The 27,564-nt window shown below is 43.2% G+C and overlaps 1 protein-coding gene across 1 annotated transcript in view; it reads left to right on the forward strand.

Moving 5' to 3' along the window:
• Positions 1 to 4,924: 4,924 nt before the first annotated feature.
• Positions 4,925 to 27,564, forward strand: part of LYPD6B (LY6/PLAUR domain containing 6B) — a 52,376-nt gene continuing 29,736 nt past the window's right edge. The window contains exon 1 of the mRNA XM_032594153.1: positions 4,925 to 4,989. The gene's annotated coding sequence lies outside the window, so the exon portion shown is untranslated. The remainder of the gene's footprint in view (positions 4,990 to 27,564) is intronic.

The raw sequence follows: 27,564 nt of genomic DNA on the forward strand, positions 1-27,564 counted from the left end.
GAGCCTGGAAGTCTGAGATGAACGTGTAGGCAGGTTTGGTTTCTTCTGAGGTCTCTCTCCTTCACTTCCCATGGTCCTCTTCTCCCTGTGTCGTCACATGATCTCCCCTCTGTACAGGTCTGTGTCTAAATTACTTCTTATAAGGACAGCAGTCGTATTGGTTTAGGCAACTAAGCACCTCATTTTAATTTAATCACCTATTTAAAGACCTTGTCTCTAAGTATAGTCACATTCTGAGGTACCAGGGGGTTAGGACTTCAACATATGAATTTTGGAGGAAAGAGGATACAATTCAGCCCATAACAGAAAGTAATTGGCATTCTACCAAGTTCAAGTTTAATTTTGTATCCTCTGATGAACCCTGATTGCCTTATTGGGTTCTCATCTTTGAAAATGGATCCAGGCCACAGGACAATCTTTTTGAGAGTATGTGTGTGTTTACACACAAGAAAGGTTTGAATGAACTTAACAAAAGTTGGAGGATCCGAATGATTACCACAGATGAAATTTTCATACTCAAGTTGTGCCCCCATCCACATCCCAAATGCATATTATTGATGCCCTTGGAAGAGGGGTAGAGTAATTACTTGTGACAGAGAACTGAGTGCCTTCTCATGCTGGGGTTTCCTGATTAGACTAGTTGGAGATCCTTCACTTCAGCATCCTACTTTCAGCCTGTTTGGGGCCGGCTTCTACAACCCATGGGAATATCTCTTGTTTCAGAGGCAATGGACTCTTTACCTATATACTAAAAGGCACAATCTTAACAGTGTTCATTTTGTGTTTATCTACAAAAAACTCTTGCTTTTGAAGTCTGTCTTAAAAAACATACAGGAAGGGGGCATCTAGGTGGCTCATTTGGCTGAGTGTCTGACTTCAGCTCCGGTCACGATCTCTCATTTCTTGAGTTTGAGCCCCATATCGGGCTTGCTGCTGTCAGCTCAGACCCCACTTCAGATCCTCTCCCTCTCTCCCTCTCTCCCTCCCTCCCTCTCTCCCTCCCCGACTTGTGTACTCTCAAAATAAGTATTTAATCTTTTTTTAATGTTTATACATTTTTGAGAGACAGAGACAGCGTGCTTAGTCGGACGCTTAACCCACTGAGCCACCCAGGTGCCCCTCACGATAAATAAAATATTAAAAACACACAGGAGGAACTCCAGGCTAAATTGTCTATATTTTTGTAAAACCACTTTTGTTGGTCGGATGACATAGTCCCCGTCAACCGAACACAAAAGCAGTAGTGAACTTCAGCTCAGCCAATTGTTAACAATCTGGGATGACAGCAGATCCTCCCAGCTGAGAAGTTCATGCCGAACAAAGTGGCCTCGATCCTCTGTGGTTCTTGATTTTTGCCTGCGATTCCCTCATCAGTGTACAGAATTGGTTGTTTCTCGTCAACTTCCCGTGGACGTCTTTTGATGACTCATCCTGGGCCACTTTTGTGAATTCAGGTATGTGGTGGCGTCCCCCCTTGGCACCACCTGCTCTTTTATACCCTCGAAAGGTGAAAACTGGAGTGAGGTGCAGGTTCTCGCTTTCTCTTTCAACTGTTACACTGTCTTGCTGGGGAGGTGCTGTGGAAACACCCATGTTTCCACACAGAAGGCTTGTTCCCTGATGGATGTGCCTAGAAATGCAAAGCTGATGCATGGCAAGCCAGCTACGGGAAGATGTGCTTTTCTAGTTGATTCTGTCAGGGTATTTCATCTGCAGGGATGGAAGTTTCTGGCTGTTGACATCAGCTGCTCGGCTAGAAGCTCATTATCACTGGGTCAGGGGTCAAGAATGACACTGTGTAAGCTGTGGGCACCATGATAAGAAGCACTGTGGAGCACACTGGCCGCATAGTGGGGGTACTCTGGTCTCACTTCAGCTTTGAACATGAAGAACATTCATTAAGATTGTGCGGGAGATTCCCCTAACCCTTAGGGAGGAAAAACTACTTAGACTTTTGTTTCCTTGCTGCTGCTACCGGTTCTGAAATGAGGATTCATGTGATTAATTGGCTCCTTGTGGAGTAGCACTTCTGGCTCTTACATACTGTTCTTAGAATAAAGTTAATGTTTAAAAAAATCAAACTTCTCACATTGTAAATATTCAATACTTGTTGAATTAATTATATTAAAAAAATCATTCCAGGGTAAACAAAACATGGTAAATACTAGCAATGGAATATTATTCAGCCATAAAAAATGGAATTCTGGTACATGGTCTAACATGGATGGACCTTGAAAACATGCTACGTGAAATACTCGAATGGGCAAATATTACATTGCTTCACTCATGTGAGGTACCAAATAGACAAACTTAACAGAGACAGGAAGTACGATAGGTGTTACCCGGGGCTGTAGGAGGGGGCGGAGGGGGGGGTCTCATTGTTAATGGATACAGAGATTCTGTTTGGGATAATGAAAAAGTTCTGGAAATGGATGGTGGTGATGGTTGGATGACGTTGTAGATATAGTTAGTGCCACACACAGTTTTACACTTAAAAATAGTTAAAATAGGGGAGCCTGGGTGGCTCAGTTAAGCGTCTGACTCCTGATTTTGGTTCAGGTCATGATTTCACGGTTGGTGGGTTCTAGCCCCACGTGGGCTCTGTGTGGACAGTGCAGAGCCTGCTTGGGTTTTTCTCTCTCCCTCTCTCTTTGACCCTCATGTGCATGTGTGCGTTCTCTCTCTCTCTCTCTCTCTCTCAAAAACTTAAAAAATAGTTAAAATAGTAAATTTTTTGTTATGTATATTTTACCACAATAAAAAAGTCTTGAAAATTGATTCCAGTGCAGGAAGGATCTATAAGACTTCTACAGACTCAAACATAGTTAAACCTTCCCTTTTTTAGACATGCATTGCCTGAGCTTTATTAACCTGTCTGAAGGCAGTTTTTTGGTGGCTCTGCCCCTGATCATCAGTAGAGAAAACCTTTACTCCAGGCAGTTGCCAGGGAACACAGCCTAAGGTAGTGTAGGCCACTTCCCACCCAGCTTTGCAGTGGAGAAATATTTCTGGGAAATATCTCAAAGGATATGGGGTTCATTAACTCTTCCAGAAATTCTCATTTTTATCCCTGGATCAAGCCAGATGATCAGATTGCTGTGTGCTTGGGCTTCTTTTTGGCCTTGCTAAATCACGTTAGTGAATTGTGCTTTGGCATCGTGTCTCACTGAGGGATGCAGTAAGAGGCATTATAGGAGACTCTCTATATATGTAGAGGCCCTTCTAATTACTTTGCCTCCTGACCCTTCAGTGTGGATGTTAAAGGATACTTGAAGAATTTACCCAAGGAGGGGAAGGTTAACACCTCGGGAGATATTTTCTTTCTTCTTTCTTCCTCCTCCTCCTGCTTTTCCTCCTGCTCCTCCTGTTCCTCCTCCTCCTCCTGCTCCTCCCTGTCCCTCCTCCTCCTCCTCCTCCTTTGTTTGTTTATTTTGAGAGGGTGGGAGGGCGCAACATCCCAAGAGAGGGAGATAGAGAATCCCAAGTAGGTTCGTGCTGTTAGTGCAGAGCCCAACATGGGGCTTGAACTCACAAACCGTGAGATCATGACCTGAACTGAAACCAAGAGTCAGATGCTTAACCAACTGAGCCACCCAGGCACCCACCTTGGGAGAAATTTCTTAACAACAAAAAAAGGCTAACAGTCTTGAAGTGCTTACATTGTGTTTTATCTTCAAGTCCATGTGATTATCTTGTCTTTTTTTTTTCATTGTGTTGGCTGATAGGATGCTCAGAACCTAATTTATCAATCACATCAAGAAATAGTTTAATACCTTACAAAATACATTTGTGTGGACTAATTTTCCTCATTCTCTAGTCTCTTTTCTGTGTTGTCCTCATGTTGTATACATATTTTATAAATTAATGCATTTTTTTTCTTGACATTAGGTAGTATATTAGAGTTCTGCAGAGAAACCTGACCAATAAGGTGGGTGTGTGTCTAGCGATTGATCAATAGATTGATTTTTAAAGAATTGACTCCCATGATTATGGAGGCTGGCAAGTCCAAAATTTGCAGGGCAGGCTGGAGACACAAGGAAGAGTTCATGTCCTAATCTCAAGTCCAAAGGTGCATAGAGGCAGCATTCTCTCTTCCTAAAGGAACTTCAGTCTTTTCTCTTAAGGCTTCAGCTGGTTGGATGAGGCTCACCCATGCCACCAGGGATAACCTGCTTTACTCAGTCTACTGATGTGAATGTTAATCACATCTAAAAAATACCTTTACAACAATGTCTACACTTGTGTTTGACCAAACAACTGGGCACCATAGCCCAGTCAAGTTGATTAAACACATGAAATTGGCATCACAGATGAGGGCTATAAATATATAATAGGATTTCCTTAGAATTGGGCACAATTGTTGTCTTTTACATTTGCAGATTTGAGTGCTTGTAGAAGAAGATTGCACTTCCCTCCCACCCCCTTATTTGGGTTCAAGTCTCGTGTTGTCATTATTTCATCAGCTGGTAGGGCCGTCTTCCAAAGCAGGGTTAGTTAAATGGCATAGAGTCTTCTTTGTGTGTGGACGTGTTGAGTGTGTGAATGCTCTGACCTGCCAACATACCCTGATATATATAAGTGTTATACAAAGTTCTGCCAGCTCCTTGGTAAACAGCCATTTTTGTGGAGGGATGTGATGAAGTGTATGATTTCACCAGTTATTACCATTCCCAATTAGGCCCCAGGTGTGTGTTAATAAAAAAGTTAGCTCACTCTCTAACTTTAACAGTCTCACCTGACTTGATTCCAGGGATTTCATTCATTTGTATTGTTCAATTGATTATGTTGCTGCTGTTGTAGTCTGAAAGGTCTTCAAACATCCAGAGACCTGCTTTTTGTTAGAAAACATTCCAGATGTGGAGGAATGTAACTCTTCGCCAGCAGTAGTTCTTACCTTATCTTTTTATCTTTGGTAGGCTGGTTACTTTGTTTGGGCACAGACCTCATCACCATTGGAGAGAGGAGCCTGACAGCCGTGTTCTCTCTGAGGTAAGAATGGAAGCGATTACAGACAGTCGTTGGCTTTTCATTTGGGAGCTCAGGGTTAGATGATCAGGGATCCACGCGGACTCTGGAACATCTTGGGACTCTACCTTTTCCCCGTCTCCTGGGTGATTTGCCATGTATTCTAGTCCATCCTAACCATGCGTTGCTCACTTGGTCCTGGGATTTGGAAGGCAGATTTTGGCTTAAGTCCTGTTTCTGGTGAACCCAAGGAGGGAGTCCCCATGCCCAGGGAATGATTAGTGGATGAAAGACTTCTCTGTTTCCCACATACTAATTTGGTCAATTACAAGAGCATCTTCTAGAGGAACTATCCCATTGATGGGGGCAGGAATATGTGGGGGATAGGGAGTGATGCTCAGAAATGTCTATATCAAGTGGAATACATTGCTAACTCTCCTTAGTTAACTGTGTGTATTAATTATTGAGCATTTGTAATTATAGAACATTTAAATGTTAAAGATTAGAAAATATTTCCTGATCCAAAAGAGGATGAAGGTGTTACCCCAACAAAGAAGAGGCAAGAGCATGTTTGTCTACTTGGGCATGTTTAAAGTTGTACGTTTTACTGAGGACTGCTTTTTATTTCATTCGTTTTTGCCCTTGTGGGTTTAGGTATGGTGCTTAATACACATGTTGACCAGGTTCATTTGTCAGGCCTCTCTTTTCTCAGTGAAAAAAAACCAAAAAACAAAACTGAATCTGAGGTCTGGTTTTCTGATGTCAGGCAGCCAAGGCCTCAGAATGTCTCTTTGAGGATTCAGGGACCTGAACCTGATCTACGGAGGAATCTTCTTCCTGGTGTGGGCTATTAGCTCCTAGCCCAGAAACCTTTTGCCTTGCAAACAGACCTCCCACCTTGCATCTGATGTGTGGGGGAGGCAGCCTCCAAGGGAAGTTGTCTCCCATCAGAGCTGATGGGGCCAGAAATCTTCCTGTTTCTTGTCTAAAGAGCAGATAGAATTATTAGCACCCATGTTTGTTAATGATAATTACATGTTTCAAGTACAAAGGCGAATTCTGTAGAATATCTACTAAGATGGTTTGCTCCTTGCCTTTGTAAAAAGGATGACATTATACTATCCTAATTAGGCCCCAAAAAACATGTAGGAATCTGTATGTTATCACTGTTTCCCCCAGGGCGTACTGGGTGGTGTGCAAACTATTACTTCAACTTAAGAGTCTACTGCTAATAAACCCAAAGACTATGGAGATGAGAGAAGGGACAGGCCAACAGTGAGATATATGGAGAGCTTTGGGCTGTCTTCCAAAGCAAGGAAACTTAATGCCTTTTTAGTTACAGCGTTAAACAGTATTAGGAACATCATAATACTGATAAGCATAATAATAATGATAACAATGGCAATAAAAAATAATAACTCTATTAGCACCTCTATCACCATCATCATGACAGCTAACACTGGCTGGCTCCTACTTTCTGCCAGGCACTAGACTAAGCATTTTGTTTTCTGTCTCCATATGCACGGCTTTCCTATGAAGAAGGTCCTACTAGTGCCCACCTTTTGCGGTTGAAGAAGTGGAGGATTAAATGAAGTAGGTGAGCTGCCCAAAGTTAGCCAAGCCGGAAGTGGCAGACCAGGAAAATAACTGACCGAACAGCACAGAGCAGAGTCTAAGCACGCTGAGGCTTTGACCCACCTGCAGACATTCGGGGCTGGCACTCCACCTGACTTTCACGCTTGCCCCTGCTCACATGCCCTTTGCCTCCTGACCACCACCTGTCACTGACAGTGTGTCTCTTCCCAGTGAGTTGGCCAAGACATTAAAAAATATATAAGTAGTCCAAAAATGGGGGGGGGGGGCGCATGGGTGGCTCAGTCGATGGAGCATCCAACTTTGGCTCAGGTCATGATCTCACCGTTCGTGAGTTCAGATGCCACATCGGGCTCTCTGCTATCAGTGCAGAGCCTGCTTCGGATCCTCCCCCCCTCCCTCCCTCTCTCTCTCTCTCTATCTCCCACTCCCCTGCTCACTTTCTTTCTTTCCCACTTTCTCAGAAAAATGAATAAGCATCTTAAAAAATTAAAAAAAAAAGAATGTTAAAGAATGTTTGGTCTATAGGGAACAGCAGAAAGATGAGGAATTCTCCCAGTTTTAAAAGATGCCAGCGTTATAGTCATGAACATGTTAGTGTGTTTTACTGCTGTTTTTACCTTTGTGTATCGTTTGTTCACATAGTTCCTATGGATTTAAGTTTTGAAATTGAACAAGTGTTGTGCCTTTGTCTCATTAGCCTATTTTAAGGGCTGCTGAGCATTTGAGTGTACGTGGTTAGAGTGCTCTTTAGTTAATTCCACAAGAAGTTGTATCTTTGGGTTCTTCCCATGTGACAAGTGCAGAGTTTCTGCTCATTATGTTGGATAGCTAGTGTGTCTACTGCAAGATGGGTTAGAATTATGGGGTATCTCTGTGCTCTCACGCTGTAAATACCTTGTGTCTTGAGACGGGTCTCTATGGGGTTGGTGGAAGTCCTATTGGACTGAGACCAGGAGACCCAGATTTGGCTCTGCATTGAAACCGGTCGTGAATTCTTGGGTAAATTACTTCATTTTAGTATCTTCATCTGCAGACCAGTTACATCCACTCAGCTCTGTGATTCCATGAAATCAGTTTTCTGAACTCCCTTGATTTATAACGTGATCAGTTCCAATCGGTGCAGCAATTTGGGCATGGCTCAGCTGGATTACTCTGAATTGCTTCAAGCAGGAAATTTTGTTTTTCGAGATAACCAGACCTGTCAGCTCTTGGAATGTGGAATGTCTTAGCTACTTTTATATAATCCTTGCTATCTTCACTCGTGTGCTTTCCTCCTTCCTCAACTTTCTCATTTCTAGACACCCACAGAACTGTATGGTACAAAGTATGTGCTCAACAAATATGGCATGAATAAACAAATACGTGGACGGATAAATGCTACTGGTCTTCACCTGAGAAACTTTAGCACTACGGGTCATCCAACTTACCAGATTAATAAGATTGCTTTCATTTACATGTGGTGGTTTTGCTTATAACAGACAGGAACTTAAGCTTCCAAAGTCTCTCCTAATGTATTTCAGAGTGATTCTCCTACAAAGTTGATTATCAGTTCTTACCACATGTTACAGATGACAGAACACTGACTTATGGAACTTGGCATTTTTTTCCCCCTTTTGTATTGTGGGGTGAGATAGGTTTTTTGGTTTGGTCACAGCAAAATCGAAGCTTGGAACGTGATCATTCTCTTGCTGTGACCAGCAGAAAAAATGAAGATGTTCTGGGCTCCCTGTATTCTTGGAGCCACATATCAGGACCATGGGGCTTATATGGTTGATTCTGACTGGCTCCCCCTTATTCTCACTTGGTGATGCTGACCTTGAATTGGTTTGCTTGTGCCTTGAAGGCATCTACCCACTTCATCATATAATATCTAAGACACATGGTATAAAGCTACCTCCAGGGAAGCCATATCTTGCCATTTCGGGCCCTGGATTGTATCGTGGACTAAAGGGAACAAAATCCTTTTTTCCATGCCATCCACCTTACCCTCTGCAAGGACCTAATTTGGCCCCTTCCTTGGCACAGAAGGCTTGCCTCTGTGTCTCCAGATTTGATCATGCACTGGTCTTAGCTTTTCCCAAGTTAATGTGCTGACTGTGGTGGCCTTACTGGCCCTAGGTGAGTGGGATGAGATCTTGGAAGCACCACGTGGAGGTTGGTTAACCTGCTGACAGACAAGTGGCCTGGTTTCATGTGAACGTTTGTGTTTGAAATGCTATTAAAGCCTCATTTGTTTAGGGCTCTGTGTCCGTTATCTGTTGCATATAAGAAATCACCAGAAACTTAATGGCCTAAAACAACAACCATTTTATTTGCTCATGATACCGTGGGTCACCAGTTTGGGCTAGGTTCTGACTCATGTTGTCCGGCATCCCTCATGCCACCATACCCAGCTGGTACCTCTGAGGGAGTTGAAAATAGACTTCACTTCTTAATGGAATAGCTGCAAAGAATTCATGGCCGGGTAAAAGTTCTCATAGGTTCTTAACTTTGATCTGAAAGCAATCTGAATTTTTTTTATTTTGCCTTAAACTATCCTGGAGTAGGGATGGTATTGTCAGCCCACCTGAGAGAAGTCTGAGAAACAGTATGCTGTGTAACATACTCAAGAATATAATAATGATGATAATAATAGAGATAGTAATAGTAACATCAAATATTAATTTGTTCTTACTATATGTCAAAAGGACTGTTTTAAGTCCTTTACATATCATAACGCATTTGGTCATTATACGGTCTTATGGGTAGGTACTATTTTTATGCCCATTTTATAGGTGAGAAAACCAAGGTACAGAGAGCTTAAGTAACTTCCCCCAATGTCAGAAAGCTACTAAGTGGCAGAAGTGGGGTTCCACCCAGGCACACTGGCTCCAGAGTCTGCATTAACCCGAAGTGCTTCTCAGGTTAATGGAAATGAAATCTTCTTGACTCTTGGCAGAGTTCTCCCTTGGACATGTAGTTTTTCTAGAGGCAGGGACATTGGCTATTTGGAGAGAGACATAACCTTTCTGGGTATATACATGTGGCCAAAAATGGATCCCTAGTTGGAGATAGTAATGACACTTGTCCTATGGAATGGAGACTAACTCTCCTGAAAGAGGGTGTGTGTGTGGGTGTGGGTGGAGATGTCTAGTGATGGTGGTCATGGTCATGCTGTCACTCTGCTCATCTTCTGGGGAGATGTTTGAAGGACGAGAATATTTAATAATGTCCTCGCTAGCCTTCCAGATAGTCTCTTGTTCTTGGCTTCAGGTAATTGGCCTAAGCTCAAAAGAAAAGAATGTATTCAGCTTCTTGTTTAAGGATGACCCCAGGGAAAGGGTGGGTTGACAGCCGCTTCTATACAGCATTTGTGGAACTACATCCAGTCCAGTCTCTAGGTGGCGTCAGGTGGTTTATGTAAGGAAAATGACAAATTTTACTGACATTTTTAAGATTACCCTTGTCACCATGGGTGAAGTGGCCCATAGCCCCTTCCTTAGTTTGACAGGTTCAGAACACATTTAGGGGCCAGAACTTTGCAGTTGGCAGTAGAATGGGGGAGACACTCCCAGGCTAAGACTTGAGGGCACTTATTCCCGCCACCTAGCATCTTCTCCCCATCAGATCTCATTGTTGCCTCTTGGTTCCACAACTAGCCACCTCCTTCTGATGTCCTTGTCTTCCTACTTTGACTCAGGTTAGCATCACTGACTGCTCCCCTTGCTAGGAGGTGTTTGCCACAACTTCTGCATATGTGAGAACCTGCATGGTCACCCTAATACAGACCCCATCTAGAATCGGAGCGGAACAGTAGGCAGTCTAGACGTGCACAGTCCCACCAGGGAGGGTGGAACGTGGGGTAGGGACGATGGAGAGGACCTTGCTGGTTGCCCTCCCCTCCCACCACCCCTCACCTTCCCACACCAGGAACTTCCCTGAAAGCCACATCCCTTGACTGTCAAGATATCCTAGTGATGCTGTCTCCCTACTGGTGGAAACCATTATATTTATAGTCTTTTCCTTCAGCTAATCTTTTTTTTTTTTTCTAATTTTTAAAATGTTTATTTATACTAGAGAGAGAGAGTGAATGAAGCAGGGGAGGGGCAGAGAGAGGTGGAGACAGAATCTGAAGCAAGCTCCAGACTCTGAGCTGTCTGTATAGAGCCTAACGTGGGGCTCGAACTCACGAGCCATGAGATCATGACCTGAGCCGAGGTCAGACGCTTAACTGACTGAGCCACCCAGGTGCCTCTCCTTCAGCCAATCTTGAACAGAGTTCATAATCGTGTCCTGCGTCAAATACTTTTTCCTTTTGGGGTACTTCCTTTTTTTCTGATTTGAACCAACTGGGACAGTTTAATCTGTCCCATAGGAATGAAAACCTGACAGGCAGGTCTCTACAGCAGACATGCTGCAGACAGTGCCTTACTGTCCGTGGTTACAACTGAATGGTTCAGCCTGTCTTTATGATAGAATTAGGGAACGGAACACAGGCAGGAAGCTTCTTTTGTTTCCAAGGCCTTTGGGGCTGTTCTTTCCTGGCTATAAACTTAATTGCTTCCTGGGATGGATCTGTCCAGCAGGCCAGTACCTCGTTAGCTCCCGCCTGTGTGGCCAACAGGGCCTACCAAAGCCTGCACCTTCGTTTTCCTGTAGGCTTGGTTGGTTGATGAACATTAGCTGTCCTTTGGCCGTGGCTAACATTGCCTGTTTTGGGGCACTGTTGATGCACAGGAGTGGGATGTGAGTATGGAGGATGGAGGGGTTGGGTGAAAGGCAGGTGGGCCTTCTGCGTCAGCGGTGGACAGGATGATGTAGTGCGCTTAGAAAACTGGTTTGCCACAGGGTCCTTGAGTGCACACAAAAGTCCTCCTGTGTCCCAAAGGGGAGGTTGAGTCACCTTGTCCCCACAGAGGACATTTCAGACATGGTATTAGCCTGAATCCACTACAGTTTTGACTCCACCCTAGGATTGCTGGGTTTCATTGTTCGCCTTTCTCATTGGTTTTATGACCAATGTTGTAGGAAGACAATACCTGAAAGTTTGTATAAGCCTTTCCCCTTTTTTTCCCCTCAGCGGTGAAGAGGATTGCTTAACAATAAACACAGAAAGGGTGTTAAAAAAGAGAGAGAGACGAGACAGAGCTTTGCTCTAGGCTGGCTCTTGGCAAGGGAGTCTGAGTTGGAGAAGGCATTTTCAGAGGTTAGAATGCACGTTTACCTATCCGCACATGCCTCCCTCAGCTTCTAACCCATAGCACCAGGCACTTCAGCAACTTTCTTGTCATCCTCAGGGGCTCCTCCTTGGAAGGTTGTTATTAGTAGTCCAGCTAAAGCAGAGCATTTCAAATTTAACCTTAAGCAGCTCTTGCAACTGCATCTTCAGGAAATCTTTCCAGAAGAGAGATGAAAACTTCCTCTGTGTCTAAACGTGGCAAGCCCATGCATGATTCTCCTGTTTTCACCATGATCGCTTTCCATATTTTTACTGTGAACATCAAGTCCTGTCTACTTCTTAGCCATGTTTCCCACCCTTTCTCCAAATGGGTACCTGCTAGGAAAAGGCAAAGTAACGTGGTTACTCCTATGTGGCAGATCTGCATTAACCACCCAGTGTGGCACCACCAGCTGGGTAATGAATAAATGTCTTTGCACAGGAATATTACCCACAACATGTACTCAATCCCAGGAGCCTAGCTTCTCTTGTGCTATTAAGTTTCAGGTATACTTTGGATGTGTGGTCAAACCTTTTTACTTAAGTTTACTTTAGTCTCAGTAATATATTCAATCAGATTTTTACCAAAATCGCACATCGTATGTAAACCTATTCAGTGCTCAGGGCACCTGGGTGACTCAGTCAGTTGAGTATCCAGCTTTGGCTCAGATCACGATCTTGTGCTTTGTGAGTTCAAGCCCCACGTCAGGCTCCATGTTGACAGCTCAAAGCCTAGAGCCTGTTTCAGATTTTGTGTCTCCCTCTCTCTCTGGCCCTCCCTGACTCATGCTCGCTCACGCGCGTGCTCTCTCTCTCTTTCTCTCAAAAATAAATAAAACTCGCCAAAAAAAGCCCTATTCCGCTCTTATCCAAAGGAACTCTAATATGAGTTACCTGTCATCTATTAAATCAGTTTATTTTTTGCCTGCCTTCAGTAGCATTTCATTTGTAACTAAACAGTATTTAAAATTTTTTAATTGAAATATATTTGACATATAACATTGTGTAATTTAAAGGTATAAAATGTTGATTTGATACATTTATATATTGTAATATGGTCACGATTGTAGTGATAGTTAGCATCTCTATCGTGTCACGTAATTACCATTTCTTTTTAGTGGTTGGAATAATTAAGATTTAGTATTTCAGTAAGTTTGAATATAACACACCATTGTTTATATTCACTATGCTGTGCATTAGCTCCCCAGGACTCATTTGTCTGCTAGTTGCAAGTAAACAGTATTTTAACGTCTCTCTCAAAAGGGTAAATTAGAGTAATGCAACATGGAAAATAGGGGGGAGATGCGGATTAATTAGGAAATGAGAATCCCTAATGCACTCATGGATTTACTCCTGAGATGGGTTATACTCAGAAAGATTTTCAAGTCTTTAAAATGAACTGCCATGTTAGAGGCTTTCGTACATCGGTTTGTGTTTACTCTGTTAGAAGAAGGCCTTGTATTAGTTTTATATAAAGGATTCCTAAAATAACCAAGCAGTGACCAAGAGCAGAGAGCCAGATGCTGTTCCTATAGGATTTTGCTCCACTAAGATTCCAGATGTCCTCTCTGCCACCTCTCCCCTATCTCCTTGATAGTTCTGTGGATAGCTTTCCTTGAACCATGAGCTGAAATGCAGACTTTAAATACAGAGTTCTGATATGTTAGGGAGGAAAGTGACATTGATTTATTTGTTCTGTTTTTGGCCAGCCTGAGGAACCTGTCTTGTCAGGTAATGAACAACTGCTTTTATCCTAACTGGTGACTTCAAGAGAACGATTACTCATCCCATCATTACCATTCCCCTGAGTCATCTAGGCTGGCTCATATTGGTTCCAAATGAGTAAGAGTCTTCAGGCAGTGGACTTGAGAGCCAAGGTACCTGTTTGGTAATATTAGTTATATAAACGTACCTCGGACATGGAGTCATGTCTCATTCTGGAATGATACTTCATAGGTGCAGGTTTCAGCCGGTGTCTATTTGGTACCTTGTATCATCTGGTATACTCAAAATTGGCCATTATAATGGTCAGTATAAAATGATTATATGACTTACCAGACCTCTAGCCTGCCTGCTGTGGATCTAAAGGGCAAAGATATAGCTATTAAAATGAATGGTGATTTGGAGCATCTCTGCCTGCTTAGTGGTCCTGTAGGTTGATCATGGAGTGTTCAGTGGTCATCTCCATAAAGCTACTTTAAGGCCTTGTCCTTGTGATGGTGGGGAGAGCACCTTAACACTTAAGAAGACCTGTGCCATCATAGATTGGTACATCTGCAAGGCAGCTGGAGTCATTTCCATTTTATACAGATACTACCCGTCCCCTTTCATGGTGCCATTTGTGGTACTGTTCTTGGGTCCAGTTGTATATGATTTGGAGGACAAACATGAGACTGTCCCAGATCAAATTTGGTTATATGGATAACTGTGGAGATCAGTATTGACTGGCATATGTGTTCCAGGTCTTTCCAAAGTTCAGTTTATTTCAGAGTTCTTTCTTTCTTTTTTAATGCTTTATTTACTTTTGAGAGAGTGTGAGGGAGGGGGAGACAGAGGATCTGCACTAACAGCAGCAAGCCTGATGAAGGGCTCGAACTCATGAACTGTGAGATCATGACCTGAGCTGAAGTTGGACACTCAACTGACAGAGCCACCCAGGTGCCCCGATTTCTGAGTTCATAATATTTATATTCATTACAGATAGAAACATAGCTTTGAGTCTTAACGTTTAAGGCTCAGTTGAGCCATCCCATGTTTATAGGACAGCTTGACATCTAGAAAAGAAGAACATAAAGCAAAATGCTGAATGCAAGTTTGTGGGTTAGTTTAAAATCCTACCTCTTTTGGGGCGCCTGGGTGGCGCAGTCGGTTAAGCGTCCGACTTCAGCCAGGTCACGATCTCGCGGTCCGTGAGTTCGAGCCACGCGTCGGGCTCTGGGCTGATGGCTCAGAGCCTGGAGCCTGTTTCCGATTCTGTGTCTCCCTCTCTCTCTGCCCCTCCCCGTTCATGCTCTGTCTCTCTCTGTCCCAAAAATAAATAAACGTTAAAAAAAAAATTTAAAAAAATAAATAAATAAATAAATAAAATCCTACCTCTTTTACATATTCATAACTAATCCTTTCCAGGTTTAAATAAAATCAGCAGTTGCTTTAATAACAGCTATTCTGTCACCTTTCTCTGTCTTTCAGGCACTTGTAATCCATCACTAAACAATATCAGAATTAACCCAAAGTACTTTAGACTGAGCTGCTTGGGGCAAGAACCTTGCCTTCTTCATCTTGAATTCCTAGGATCAAGAAGGACCAAGAAAAATAACATCCCCTGCCCCCCATCACCCACCCAGCCCTGTCCCAACTCTGTTTTATAAGCAGGTATAAAGTAATCATGAAAATAAAGGAAATTGTGATCCTGACATCCTGGCATTTGAGAACATGTCCTGTAGTGTAAGTGTTCGGTGGGAGCCAGGGTAAAGGCGGGAGCAGCTGCTCTGGGATCTTTGGACGGGGCCAGCATGGAAAGGCAATAATGCATACCCCACGGTAGATGGATTTTTATCATTGCCCCTGATTCCTGTGTTGAAACAGGAAGGCTCAACCCAGACAAATACTAAGGAAATAAACCCAACTCTTTTATTACACTCTCCAACATTTATAGCCAAGTCCTATTCGATGCCCTTCTCCTTGAGGCATTCTGACAGTCATCCTAATGATTTATTTTCTTTTTCACAACCAAAAAACAAATAAAATATTTTATCACCTTTTGGGTAGACTTGATGTCTTTCTCTTCATTTCATCACTTTCTGGGTCTATAAAATTCCTCGTACCTTTCAGTTTTTATAACTCAAGGAAAAGAATCCTGTTTTTCTCATTTCTTATGTGAAGGCTCACCCCACTCCCGGACCTATGTGATTTTTTTTGGGGGGGGGGGGAGGGGAGGTAGGGTCTATATCCTCAAGCCTGTTGTTGTGTGTGGAGGGGGTGGAAGAGACGGGGGATGGGGAAAGGGGGACTCGAGAAAGGTCATGTGAATTGCAGGGAAAGGTTTTCAATTAAGAAAAAAATATTTTTTTCAAAGCTGTTCTCCACTATTTAAGGTATAAAAACTGTGGAGCCATTGGTGGTGAAGTGTAGTGCGTTGTACTGGTTTAAGAAGAAAATTCTCTACAGCTGATATTTGCTCTGTGGTTTCTTTCCCATATCTACAGTAAAAACCAATGATCTGTGTGAGAGCCCACAGCACTGTGATTACCCCTCTCCATTCTGAATTGCAGGTCTGCACCCCAGCTCCCTGCTTTATAGCTGGCAGGCTCAGTTTTTCTACTCTTTCCCCTTTTTCTCATTTCTGCCTCATTTTCCATATGGCTCCTTGCATTAAGGTGTCAGCAGCAGGATATTCAGACCAGTCATTGTGAGTCACAAAAGCTGCTCCACCACATGTGGGTTCATAAGGGGCAAAGCTGTTCTCCGGGAAGCGGGGTTTCAAGTCTGAGTTGATGCAGCACGTGAGGGTGTGCAACTGAGTTTAGTGAGTTTAGTGTGCAACTGAGTGGTCTGAGATCTCTGTCTCCTGCCCCTCAGGTCCCTCCCCCATCAGCTCCAGTGAAGACCAGAGAATTGAAAGGGAATGCAGGGTCCTTACCTTCAAGGATCCTTCAAGGAGTTGATGATTAGTTTTAGGAAGAATGGGAAAGCATTCAAAGAAAGGAATAAAGACTCTATTGTTAAGTGGCTGGTGCCTAGATTCTGGACCCTCATGTGCCTAGGCCCCTCTGTCTGCCACTGTAACTTCCTGCCTGCCAGACGTGTGACTTGTACTTGGTCATGTTAACTATTGATTTTTTGCCCTTACCTTAATTAGTTGACTCACAGACTTCCAAACTATGTCTGATTTTTGACTTTGGAGGGGCATTTAGTCTAATCAGGCAAGTAGAGATGATTGACGGGACTTGTCTGATAGTCACCTACATCCTAGCATGACAGCCAACCCGTGGATTCTACAGAAGGCGGTAATATTATAACCCTAAAGGGTATCACCAGTCATATAGGATGCATATCTGACAAACTTTAAAATTAGGGTAGCACCTGTCCTTGAAACCAACAGTAACTCTACTAAAAAGAGACCTTCCCCTATACACACACCGCCTATCCCCATGCCTTGAGACACCCAACGCTCTTTGCTTTGAAATGTTTCCTTGATTTTCGTCCTCAGTTGAATTGTTTGGGGAGATTTGAAGTGGATCAGTAGAGCTGTGTTTGCATTTTTCTGGAGCGTGAAAAATAGTGTTTCGGTTATTACATGTGGAGAGATGAGGCAGCAGATGTACAGCCTGGTTTTTAGATTGCAGGTGGACTCGGCAGCATCAGTAGTTAGAGAAACGGCCCCCAAGCATGTGAGCTATGTAGATGCATTCTGTGCTGTGTAGACAGAATAAATCTGGGACACCACAATGTGGTTTTCCTCCCATGCCTTTCTGACCACTCCCCATTTGGTGGGAAAGAGGTTTTGTTTTTCTACTGTTGGGCCTCTTTTTCCATCAGATATGTAGCCAGCTGGCTGAGATCGCAACTTACAAAGCTGGCTGGGATCCTGTTGTTGGTGTCCTGGCAGGAAAGTGATGTTTGTTGTAATCGGGCACCTTCATTGTTCTTTCATCTGGCCATTTCCTCCTGTCTCTTACTCTTCTTCACTTCATTTTTTGGGGAGTCAGTAGCATTGCTTTTTATATAGGAAATGGATGTAAATGACCAATGGCAGTGAAATCGCTCATGCCTTGCTTTTTGGCTTAGAGGGTGGACATTTTGGGAGTCAGTAGCAAGAAGCTTTGCCGTGGGGTCCACAAGGGGTTGGGATAGATGGCTAATGCTCTGAACCAATCTCTCGCCTGTTGGGCTCTTTATTGCGCTTTCCCTGTCATGAGAGACTTCAGTAGGTGGTACACAGAGCCTGTTTACAGGACCGATAGTGGTTCAGCTAAATCTGCTGCCCCAGCAGCAAGAAAGCTCAAAGAGTGTCAACTTCTTACACTACCTGGCTCTGTCTCCTTCCTCCAAGAATTTCTCTGCTGCCGCAATCAAAAGTGGAAGAACAAAAATTGGAAGGGAACTAACATTTATTGAGTACTTAACTATAGTTAATTCACTTAATTTTCACTGTCCCTTATTTCCTTCTCACTACTGTCCTGAAATTTAAAGTGCACTGTCATGATTTACAGATGAGGAAGTGGAGACTCTGAGGACTTAAGCAGCTTGTTGAGGTTAATCGGTTCCTACCAGCGGTGATGAGAACCTAAGCTCAGGATCGGAACGAGGGTTCCCCGACTCCAGTTAAATGCAGAACATACCACACCTTGAGAATGACTTGTGTTCCACTGGGGGCTAGAGACTTAAATACTCCAGCTGAGAAGCAATTAGGCTTCCAGCATAGCCTTTTATGCAGAATGCAGCATATAGGCAGCCGTTCCTTGTTCTTCCCTTTGTTGCCATGTAGTAATGTCAGAGCTTTATTGAAATTGTAGAATAGTAGAAGGCATCTTGTCACCGCTGGGATCTAGGGATCAGCGCAAAATTAATTCACAGTTTCTGATCATCTCGCCCTCTCCTGCTCTTCCCAGATGAGACTACACCGTGCTCCCTATGTGTCATGTCCTTTAGCCCATGACAAATAACATAATTGATGAAGTTATGCAGAAGCTATACCCTGTTCACAGAGCAGTCTGTCAGAGTTAGACTCTGCATCCCCAGCAATTTGACAATCACTGGCAGCTAACTCACCTTGCTTTTGAAATTTTGTTTTCCTTTAAACTTGAGAAATGCCTTTAATGCTTTCCTCCCGATACTGATACATGGGAGACCTGATCTTCTAAGCCGAACGACCGTTTTATGAGGTCCTGGAAGCCTGTTGGTGGTGTACGTTCTTCTTTCTCAACAAAAGGTGTGTCCCTACACTTCCTCCAGCCAGTAGGTCTGGTCAATAAATCCATCAAAGGCCAGGCCAGTCTGGACAAAGCAGGCTTCACACCTTCCCCAGTGGGATGAAAGGCAGCGCTTTAGAGCTCGGTGGGATGGAAATTACTTTTCTTCTCCAGCTCTAGAATAAAAGTGTACATATATCCGTTTTCATTCTTGTCTGGCTCTCCAGTGGGCAGGAGGTTACTTACTGTTTCTTCATTAGCCAGTTGGTAAATACCCAAGGTTGGAGGTCAGGAAAGAGCGTTCCGGCTGTGCCCACTGAGGTCAGACTCCTCCACTAGTGGCAGGCAAAAGAGAGAAGTACGTGCTGGGGGGTCTGCTTCCCTTTCCCACAGTTATGCTTAAGTGCCATCGTTCAGGAATAATTGAATGGGAGGTTTGTGCCTCCAGTTACCAGGCCGGGGATCAGAGAGCCTTACTTTATCCTGACACAATTACAGCTCTGCCACAGGGATTAGAAAGCTCTGCAATTATGCAGATGAGTTACAAAGGCCCCAGGAGAGATTTCACCAAGTCCACCATCTGAATGACTGTCGGTGAGCTGATGGTGCCGATGACCACATTGTGTTGTGAGGTCCACAGCTTTTGTGTAGAATTGCTCATGAAGCACAGAGAGCTATGTCCCATATTTTAAGGAGATTTTCTATTTCTGACAAGGGTGATTAAAAAAAAAAAAAAAAAACAAGCTTTATTGCTCAGATCAGCACATAGGCCACAGACATGATTCTCTTTCCTGGATTTCCAACCGGGTGTGTTTCTGTTTGCCATGTCGGTGAGTCCTGGAAAGGTGAGTTGGATTTGTTTTGTTGTTGTTGTTGTTGTTTTTTTTCAACATTTATTTATTTTTGGGACAGAGAGAGACAGAGCATGAACGGGGGAGGGGCAGAGAGAGAGGGAGACACAGAATCGGAAACAGGCTCCAGGCTCTGAGCCATCAGCCCAGAGCCCGATGCGGGGCTCGAACTCACGGACCGCGAGATCGTGACCTGGCTGAAGTCGGACGCTTAACCGACTGCGCCACCCAGGCGCCCCTGTTGTTGTTTTTTTTTAAGTGGGCGTTCTGAATATGGAAGAGTTAATCAGTTCACAGAGAGCTGTTAATTCATAACTCACAGCCTCTTTCACCACTAATGTCATCGGAAGCGAAGTCATAGTCCCCTTGGGATCCACCCTGAAATGGCCCCGCGAGGGAAAAGGCTCATCTGGCACTGGCCGGTTTGTATGCCATCTGTGTGCGCTTGGGTTTTCCTCAGTTTACAGTCCGTAGCATGGTTCCTTTAGGGGTTCTTTAAGTTAGCTGAGATAATTCACAAAGCTGGCAAGAAATAGTTGAACCTAAGTTAAAACGGAGACAGCTGTTATCTTCAGGAGACCTTTTCTACCAAATTCTATCACCTTTATTTATTTTTCCTGACAAGGAGAACAGGAGAGGACACACCAGAATTGTAGTCCGTCCCTTTGTACCTGGCAAGAAGGTGGATTCTGGTCTGCCTAACTTTTCTCTGGGAAGATTTAATCAGCATTTGCTGTCAAAGAAGACAAATGTTCTAGCTTTGGTGAAGACACTTTGTCTGTCTTGATAAACACTGTTAAGGTGACGTTAGGCCCTGTGTGAGAAAGTGAGGGGAATACTTTTTTATGATTAGAATACAAAAAGACAGATTTACTAGGGGCTCTGTCGGGCCTTCTCCCTCTAAACTTCCTGATTCAGCGGGCAGCGCGGTCTCCGGTACGGCGTTATGTGCTGTTGTACAAGTGAAACCAGCGGGTTTAATGATTCTCTGCTTCTGGGTCATAATTCTTTGGAAACAGTGAAAATTCCAAACCTGCAGCACTTCTTTATCTTCTCTTTCTCAAGGTGGCCTTTTTTTTTTGGGTGGTTCTGATGGGTTGGTTGTTTTTTTGTTGTAGTATGGGGGTTGGGGGGGGGGTCGACCTTAGATGGTCTTCAAAAGGGGACTAAAGTGAGGGAAAAGGAGAAGTAAGCAAATATTGAAAAATGAATGAGTTGGAGAAGAGTGTTAAGCAGACCCTTTTCTGACTAGAAGCACCTTATGTTTCATTTGTTGGTGGGAGGCTTCCCAATGAAACCAGCTCCTGCTGCTTGGGCCCAGCCTGGCCAGGTGTTTCCCCATGGTGGCCCTTGGCTGCCTGGGCTGGCCCGCTTAGGGCATTGGGGACCAGCTCTGCTGCAGGCACATGAACGGGCCTGGAGGGAAGCCTGGGTGCCAAAGGCTGTGAAATGATTTTGTTTTCTGAGTTCTCAGTGGCCCCAATTCTTCTCCCTCACCCCCAACTTTACTGAGGTAAAATCGGCAAATGTAATTGTGTATAAAATTGACAAAATTGTGTGAAGCTGTACAATGTGAGGATCTGATACATATATGTATGCATTGTGAAACGATTACCACAATTCAGTCCGTTAACACCTCCATCTTGACCTCACAGGGTTGCACCCCCCCCCCTTTTTTTTTGGCAAAAACACTAAAAATTTACTCTTAGCAAATTTTAAATATGCAATACAGCATTATCAACTATGGTCATCATGCTCCACGTCACAGTGCCAAAACTTATTTCTCTTAGAACTGGAAGCTAGTGCCCCATTTCCTCTATGCCCCAGCCCCTGGCAACCACCATTCTACTCTATGATTTTGACTTTTTTCAATTCTACCTATAAGTGATGGCATACAGGATTTGTCTCTCTGTTTCTGGCTTATTTTGCTTAGTATAATACACCTCCACTTTCATGTTGTCGCAAATATCAGGGGTTCCTTTTTTATGGGTGAATAATATTCCATATGTATATGCCAAGGAAATGAATACCATACTTTCTTTAATTCATTCATCCATTGATGGGCACTTTGGGTGTTTCCAGATCTTGGCTGTGGTGAAGAATGCTGCAGTAAACATGGGAGTACAGATATCTCTTTGAGATAATGATTTCATTTCTTTTGAATATATTCCTAGAAGTAGGATTGCTGGATCATATGGGAGTTCCATTTAATTTTTTGAGGAACCTTCATACTGTTTTCCATAGTGGCTGGGCCAATTTATATTCCCACCAACAGTGGACAAGGTTCTCCTTTCTCCACATCCTCACCAATACTTGTGTCTTGTCTCTTTTGATGACAGCCATTCTGACAGGTGTGAGGTGATATGTCATTACAGTTTGACTTGTATTTCCCTAATGATCCAATTTTTTAATTGTATTATTTGGTGTTTCGCTATTGAGTTGTACGAGTTCTGTATTTTGGATATTAATCCCTTAGCAGACATTGCTTTCTAAGTGTTTTTTCCCATGCTGCAGGTTGGGAGGTTGCCTTTTCATTTTGTTGACTGAAGTTTCTTTGCTATACAAAAATGCCCCTCAGGTGGTCTTCCTTGCCCTGTGACCTTGAACAAAGCCCTTCAAGGGCCTATCTCTGCTTCTTCCTCTGTTTGGGATGAGATTAGACTAGATCCGTGGCTTTTCAGATGTTTTAATCTATGGAACCTTTCACACATATGAAATGTTGTAATCTAGCCTAATAAAAGCAGTTTTACAAAATCTGACCTATTCTCATTTAAGTGTAGGTGAGGGACCCAGAGTTCCCCCTACCCCACTCAAATCCCCTTAATCTGTCAGAACTCCAGCAGTCCTGTGGGGCCACCTCCATTCCAATTTGATAACAGGCTGACAAAATGCAGAAAGTCGAATTAATGCAAAGCCTAAAAAAGCGGGTGATTTTACCTTTGTCAAACCTGAAGACAGTGTATTTTACAAATTTTAAGTCAACCAACCTAAAATGGCTTAATCCATCATAAACTTGAAAGCACCAATCATTCTTCTCTTTTATATACCCTGTTGCTTGTAACCAGAGTATTTTTAGCTTTGCTGTTGTTCAGTGATGTGCAAATGAACGTGGGTGATGAATTCTGTGAAGTATACCCACGTCAACATTTCACGATGCTAGCCCTTCCCCCACCCCCGCCTGGATTCCAGAAACCCAGACTCTTTGCCGCACCCCCCCCCCCGCTCTAACCCTGTACTATACAAAAAGTATATCAACTTTCTCAACCTCTGCATTGATCATGTCAGTCTCCCCCGCAAAATAACTGCATTGTTTGAAAGACCAAAACTCAGCTCCTGATACCAACTTTCTGAAAGATCCATGATTATTTAATTTCCTCTCAAACCCTATTCCCCACTTCGTTTTAATATACATTCTATTTTGGTAAGTCATTATTTCCCCCAGTCTCTGCCTCCAAACCTGTGGTCATGCTCTTTGCCCATCTCTGTCTGTCTTGTTTTCCCCATAAAGACCCTTCATCCTTTCTGTTGCCTATAGCTCATCCTTCTGGTCCTTCCATGCTCCGTCTTCTCCCTCCCATGGTACTCAGCAAGGTGGCAGCATGGTGTGGCAGCAAAACCACACAACAGGGAGACCACACTAGAACTACAATCCTGGAATTCTCCCACTTATTCGCAAGATGTCCTTGGCCAACCCCCTTGACCTCTTTGGGTCTCAGTTACCTCATCTGTAAAATGGGGTTAATATCTCCTTTGCCTACCTCACCATGCAGTTGTAACAATCAAAAAAAGAATTATAGGTGAATGCACTTTATCTAATTAGGGGCTCTTCATTTTTCATTTTTGTTCTTAAATAATAGTAGGGTATTATTATTCCTTACTGTCTCCTCCTCTAGCACTTGACCCTGTACTCACTGCAGTCATTTCATGTGTGATATCCAGTCTGGCCAGTTCTTTAGGTCAAAGATTTTTCTTAAATTTAAAATTTAATTCCAGTGCAACTTTACAGTGGTTATCACAGTGCTGATCACATATTAGGTAGTTCGTGTGGATTTGTTAAATGGAAAATATTGGAGGTCAAAATTCCAAGAGCCAATCATTTTTGGGTGCTGGCAGAAGAGGTCACTTAATTATCAGAGGATACTTGAAATACTGTCATCCTCCCAAAACAAGACTGAAATTCTAAGGATTTAAAATGGGTGTGGAAGATCTCAGAAGCAGGGTAAATAAGTTACCTGGGTGAGATACTCTTTTGAAGATTAACTGAAGGTAGAACTCTGTTCTGGGACCAGTCATAATGAGGCTGGCAGTCAGTCCTTGGTCAGCATAGCCTTTTAAAAACTTGGCATGTTTGGGACGCCTGGGTGGCTCAGTCAGTTGAGCGTCCGACTTCGGCTCAGGTCATGATCTCACGGTTTGTGGGTTTGAGCCCCGCGTCGGACTCTGTTCTGACAGTTCGGAGCCTGGAGCCTGCTTCGGATTCTGTGTCTCCCCCTCTCTCTGCCCCTCCCCTGCTCATGCTCTGTCTGTCTCTGTCTCAAAAATAAAACATTAAAAAAAAAAACCCAAAAAACTCTGCATGCTCACAACGAATAAAGAGAAAGTTCCAGTGAATGAGGATGCCACCTGGGCTGTCAGACTGCACCAGGATTCACTGAGGAGGCTGTGTCTCCGAAATAGAAGAGTGAGTGCTGTTAGTGTCTTAGTAAGTGGAGGGCGAATACTTCTTCATGGAAGTGAAAATTACTTCACTTTGAATCATCAGGGAAGATACCTTTTTTTTTTTTTAATAACTGGAATAACTTCAGGAAGATAAGGTGAACATGCTGGTATAAACTCTCAGGGGGCAGGAGAATGCCGGATACCTTTCACTACACTGGAGATTTAATTTGAAGTGGGTAAGCTGGTGATCAGTAAAACTTGATTTCCCTGCCTCCAAACTTGACTTAGTGTGTACCTGATGCTTCTGGAAGAAATGAACTTGTTGGCTGGTGAAATTTCTTTTTGTTTCTTTTTTGAACGTTTATTCATTTTTTTTTTTAATTTTTTTTTTTTTCTCAACGTTTATTTATTTTTGGGACAGAGAGAGACAGAGCATGAACGGGGGAGGGGCAGAGAGAGAGGGAGACACAGAATCGGAAACAGGCTCCAGGCTCCGAGCCATCAGCCCAGAGCCCGACGCGGGGCTCGAACTCACGGACCGCGAGATCGTGACCTGGCTGAAGTCGGACGCTTAACCGACTGCGCCACCCAGGCGCCCCACGTTTATTCATTTTTGAGAGAGAGCAAGAGACAGAGCGTGAGTGCAGGAGGGGCAGAGAGAGAGGGGGAGACACAGAATCAGAAGCAGGCTCCAGGCTCTGAGCTGTCAGGCCACAGCCCGGCGTGGGGCTCGAACCCATGAACCATGAGATCATGACCTGAGCTGAAGTTGGGTTCTTAACTGACTGAAAAACCCGGGTGCCCCTGGCAGGTGAAATTTCTGAGCCAAGAATTGGGGACATGGGAGCTATTAAGTGTTGGAAATCCTCAAAGTACCAGGCTATCCAATCCCTAGTTTAGGATATGGAAACAGAGCATCAACATAATAGGCTGCAAACCTAAGTGCACCCTTTCATTTATTCTGGGGATATCTGTGGAAAGTCTCACCCAGGCTGCTTTTTTTTTTTTTTTTTTAAGAGGAAACATTTTTTCCTGAGGCATTTCCTCTACTTGGCCAAACTAAATGTGTTAGATCTGTTCTTTTCAGATTTGCTTATTTCTGGCATCCTCCCTGCGTGGTTTCAGCATAAATAATATGCCTCCCTACCTACTACAAGCTATAGGAATCACTAGCATTTTAGAAAAGTGATGGTGGTAGAGTTAGTAACACTCTATAATCCATTGTTTCCATAGCAACTGGTGCATGTTTGCTGTTTGTACACGGACTGCCTTCATCACTCTATTCAAACCACTTTAGAGCATGGACTATGTCTTAAATTTTTATTTCTGGTTCCTCATATGGTGCACAGTAGGTGTTCAAGAATGCTTATTAAATGCATAAAAAAAATAAAATGAAATAAAAATGACTAAAATGAATTTTAAATGTGTATATATTTTTGTCTGCAGATATGTGTATATATATATATGTATGAATTTTCCATTTTAAAAGTTTATTTGATGACTACTTTCTCAGCTAAGAAAAACCTCCAAAATAAATGTGGATTGATTAAGTCGAAACATAACACTTCTAATCCAATACTCAACATAATTACCCACATGAAAGGAAGCCAGATAAGTGAGGAATACATTATGTGACCATGCTGCAGCTGCAGAACATTGCCACATTTTCTTAGATTTGTCCTGCAGGGCCCAGTGAACCCAGGCCTAAAGGAATTCTTATGACAGCTCTCCCAACTGTCCTTCATGAGCTACCATTGCCAAAAGCTATAGAAAGTTAAGCAAAAAGCCTAAGCAGGGGTAGCAATATTTAAATATACAACCACCTAGTAGCCCTCATTTAGCTATTAGATTCCTGCGGTTCTGGATTTTTCCTTGAAGGATTTCATAGCCAAATCAAGCTCATTGGAATATTGATTATTCTTGCCACTGCTTTCTCCTCACGGAAGCTCCTGATTTGATGTCAGTTTGATACTTCTGTATATCAACCTCTATCTCTTATATAGACTTGAACCTTTAACTGTTTGGGGTTAATGGTCAGAAATCAGATGTTGCTGTAAAGTATGTCCTGAGTACTGGCCATGTCTTCTCTACATTCTAAGTGTAGTATATAATGTGCATATCCCCTGTGCAAGTTTTTTTTTCCCCCTTGTTAAATCCATTGTCTCATAAAATGCTCCTTAAAATGTGCCTTTCACATCTCCTTTCTTCATTTCACAATAGTCAGCAAACATTTGGAGCCCTACTCTGTGCCAAGCCCATTGCTGGAGATGAAAGACTAGACTAGGCCTGCCTTCAGGGAGCTTGAATTTGGTAAGAGAGGGAGATAGGACCCCCTCCCTTTGTGCCCACGTTCTTCTCCCCATTGAAGAATCTGACCACCTGGTCCAAATGGCTGCATGGGCTTGTGTGGCATTCAGGGATTAGCCAAGTGTTTTTTGGTAGACCAATTAAACGAAATCACTGAGAAGAATAATTAGGGTCCAAAGCCCCAAACTTAATCTCATTTTAACCTGGAAAAATAGCAGCAGTGATTGCCATCTGCTGACATGCCACCCACAGACAGACAGTGAATGTTCTAGGCCGGCCAGGCCTCCCATGAGCAGGACCAGGAAAGTACCCCTGATTAGAGCAATTAGAGCAGCTCCCTGGGCCGGTTCTTAATTTGCTTAATCACACTCACTTCACTGGACTATGCCTTGGGCTTAGGGAGTTTTAGGGGAAGAAAAAAATGCAAGGTTTGGGGAAAGAGAAAGGAAATAATTTGAGAGAGAATTCGAATTCTCCTCTCTAGTCAGTTTAGGGTTGGCAGAAAAGGAGAATGACATCAATGACAAGGTGTAAATACGAGGAAGCTGATTTGGAAAATGGGTCCTTTGAGTCTTGTTTGGGTGAGAATCATTGAGATCACAAAAGGAAGCAGCTGGTAAGTTCTGGAAACCTTTTTGTGTTAGCCCAGAATCTGAATAATGCACTAAGTGGAGTGGAGTGCATATATTTAAATATTTATGTATAATTGGCTGTTATTTCTTAGCCTGCTCTGCCATGGTCCCATGACTTGATACCCTTGCTTTTAAATGATCGTTTTCTAGATGCTAGAAAGGCATTGTACAGAAAAAGAGAAGAATCCTAGCATACCAAACAGGGAAAATGCAGAAGGAGACCAATTTCAAACCAGAAATCCATCATAGCAAGCTGTCTTTGAGAAGTTTTGAAAGTACTCTAGGGTGGGGACCGAAATGGAGGCGTTTGGAATTGGAGCCCAATTTAAATTCTATCCATGACTTACTTTGTAGTCTTGAGCAAGTTACTTATCCTCTCTTTAAACTTTAAATTCATTGTCAAGTGGGGAGGACAACAGTGCCCACCTTACAGGGATGTTGTAAGA

This window comes from Lynx canadensis, chromosome C1 (assembly GCF_007474595.2).
Source record: "Lynx canadensis isolate LIC74 chromosome C1, mLynCan4.pri.v2, whole genome shotgun sequence".
Taxonomy (NCBI): domain Eukaryota; kingdom Metazoa; phylum Chordata; class Mammalia; order Carnivora; family Felidae; genus Lynx; species Lynx canadensis.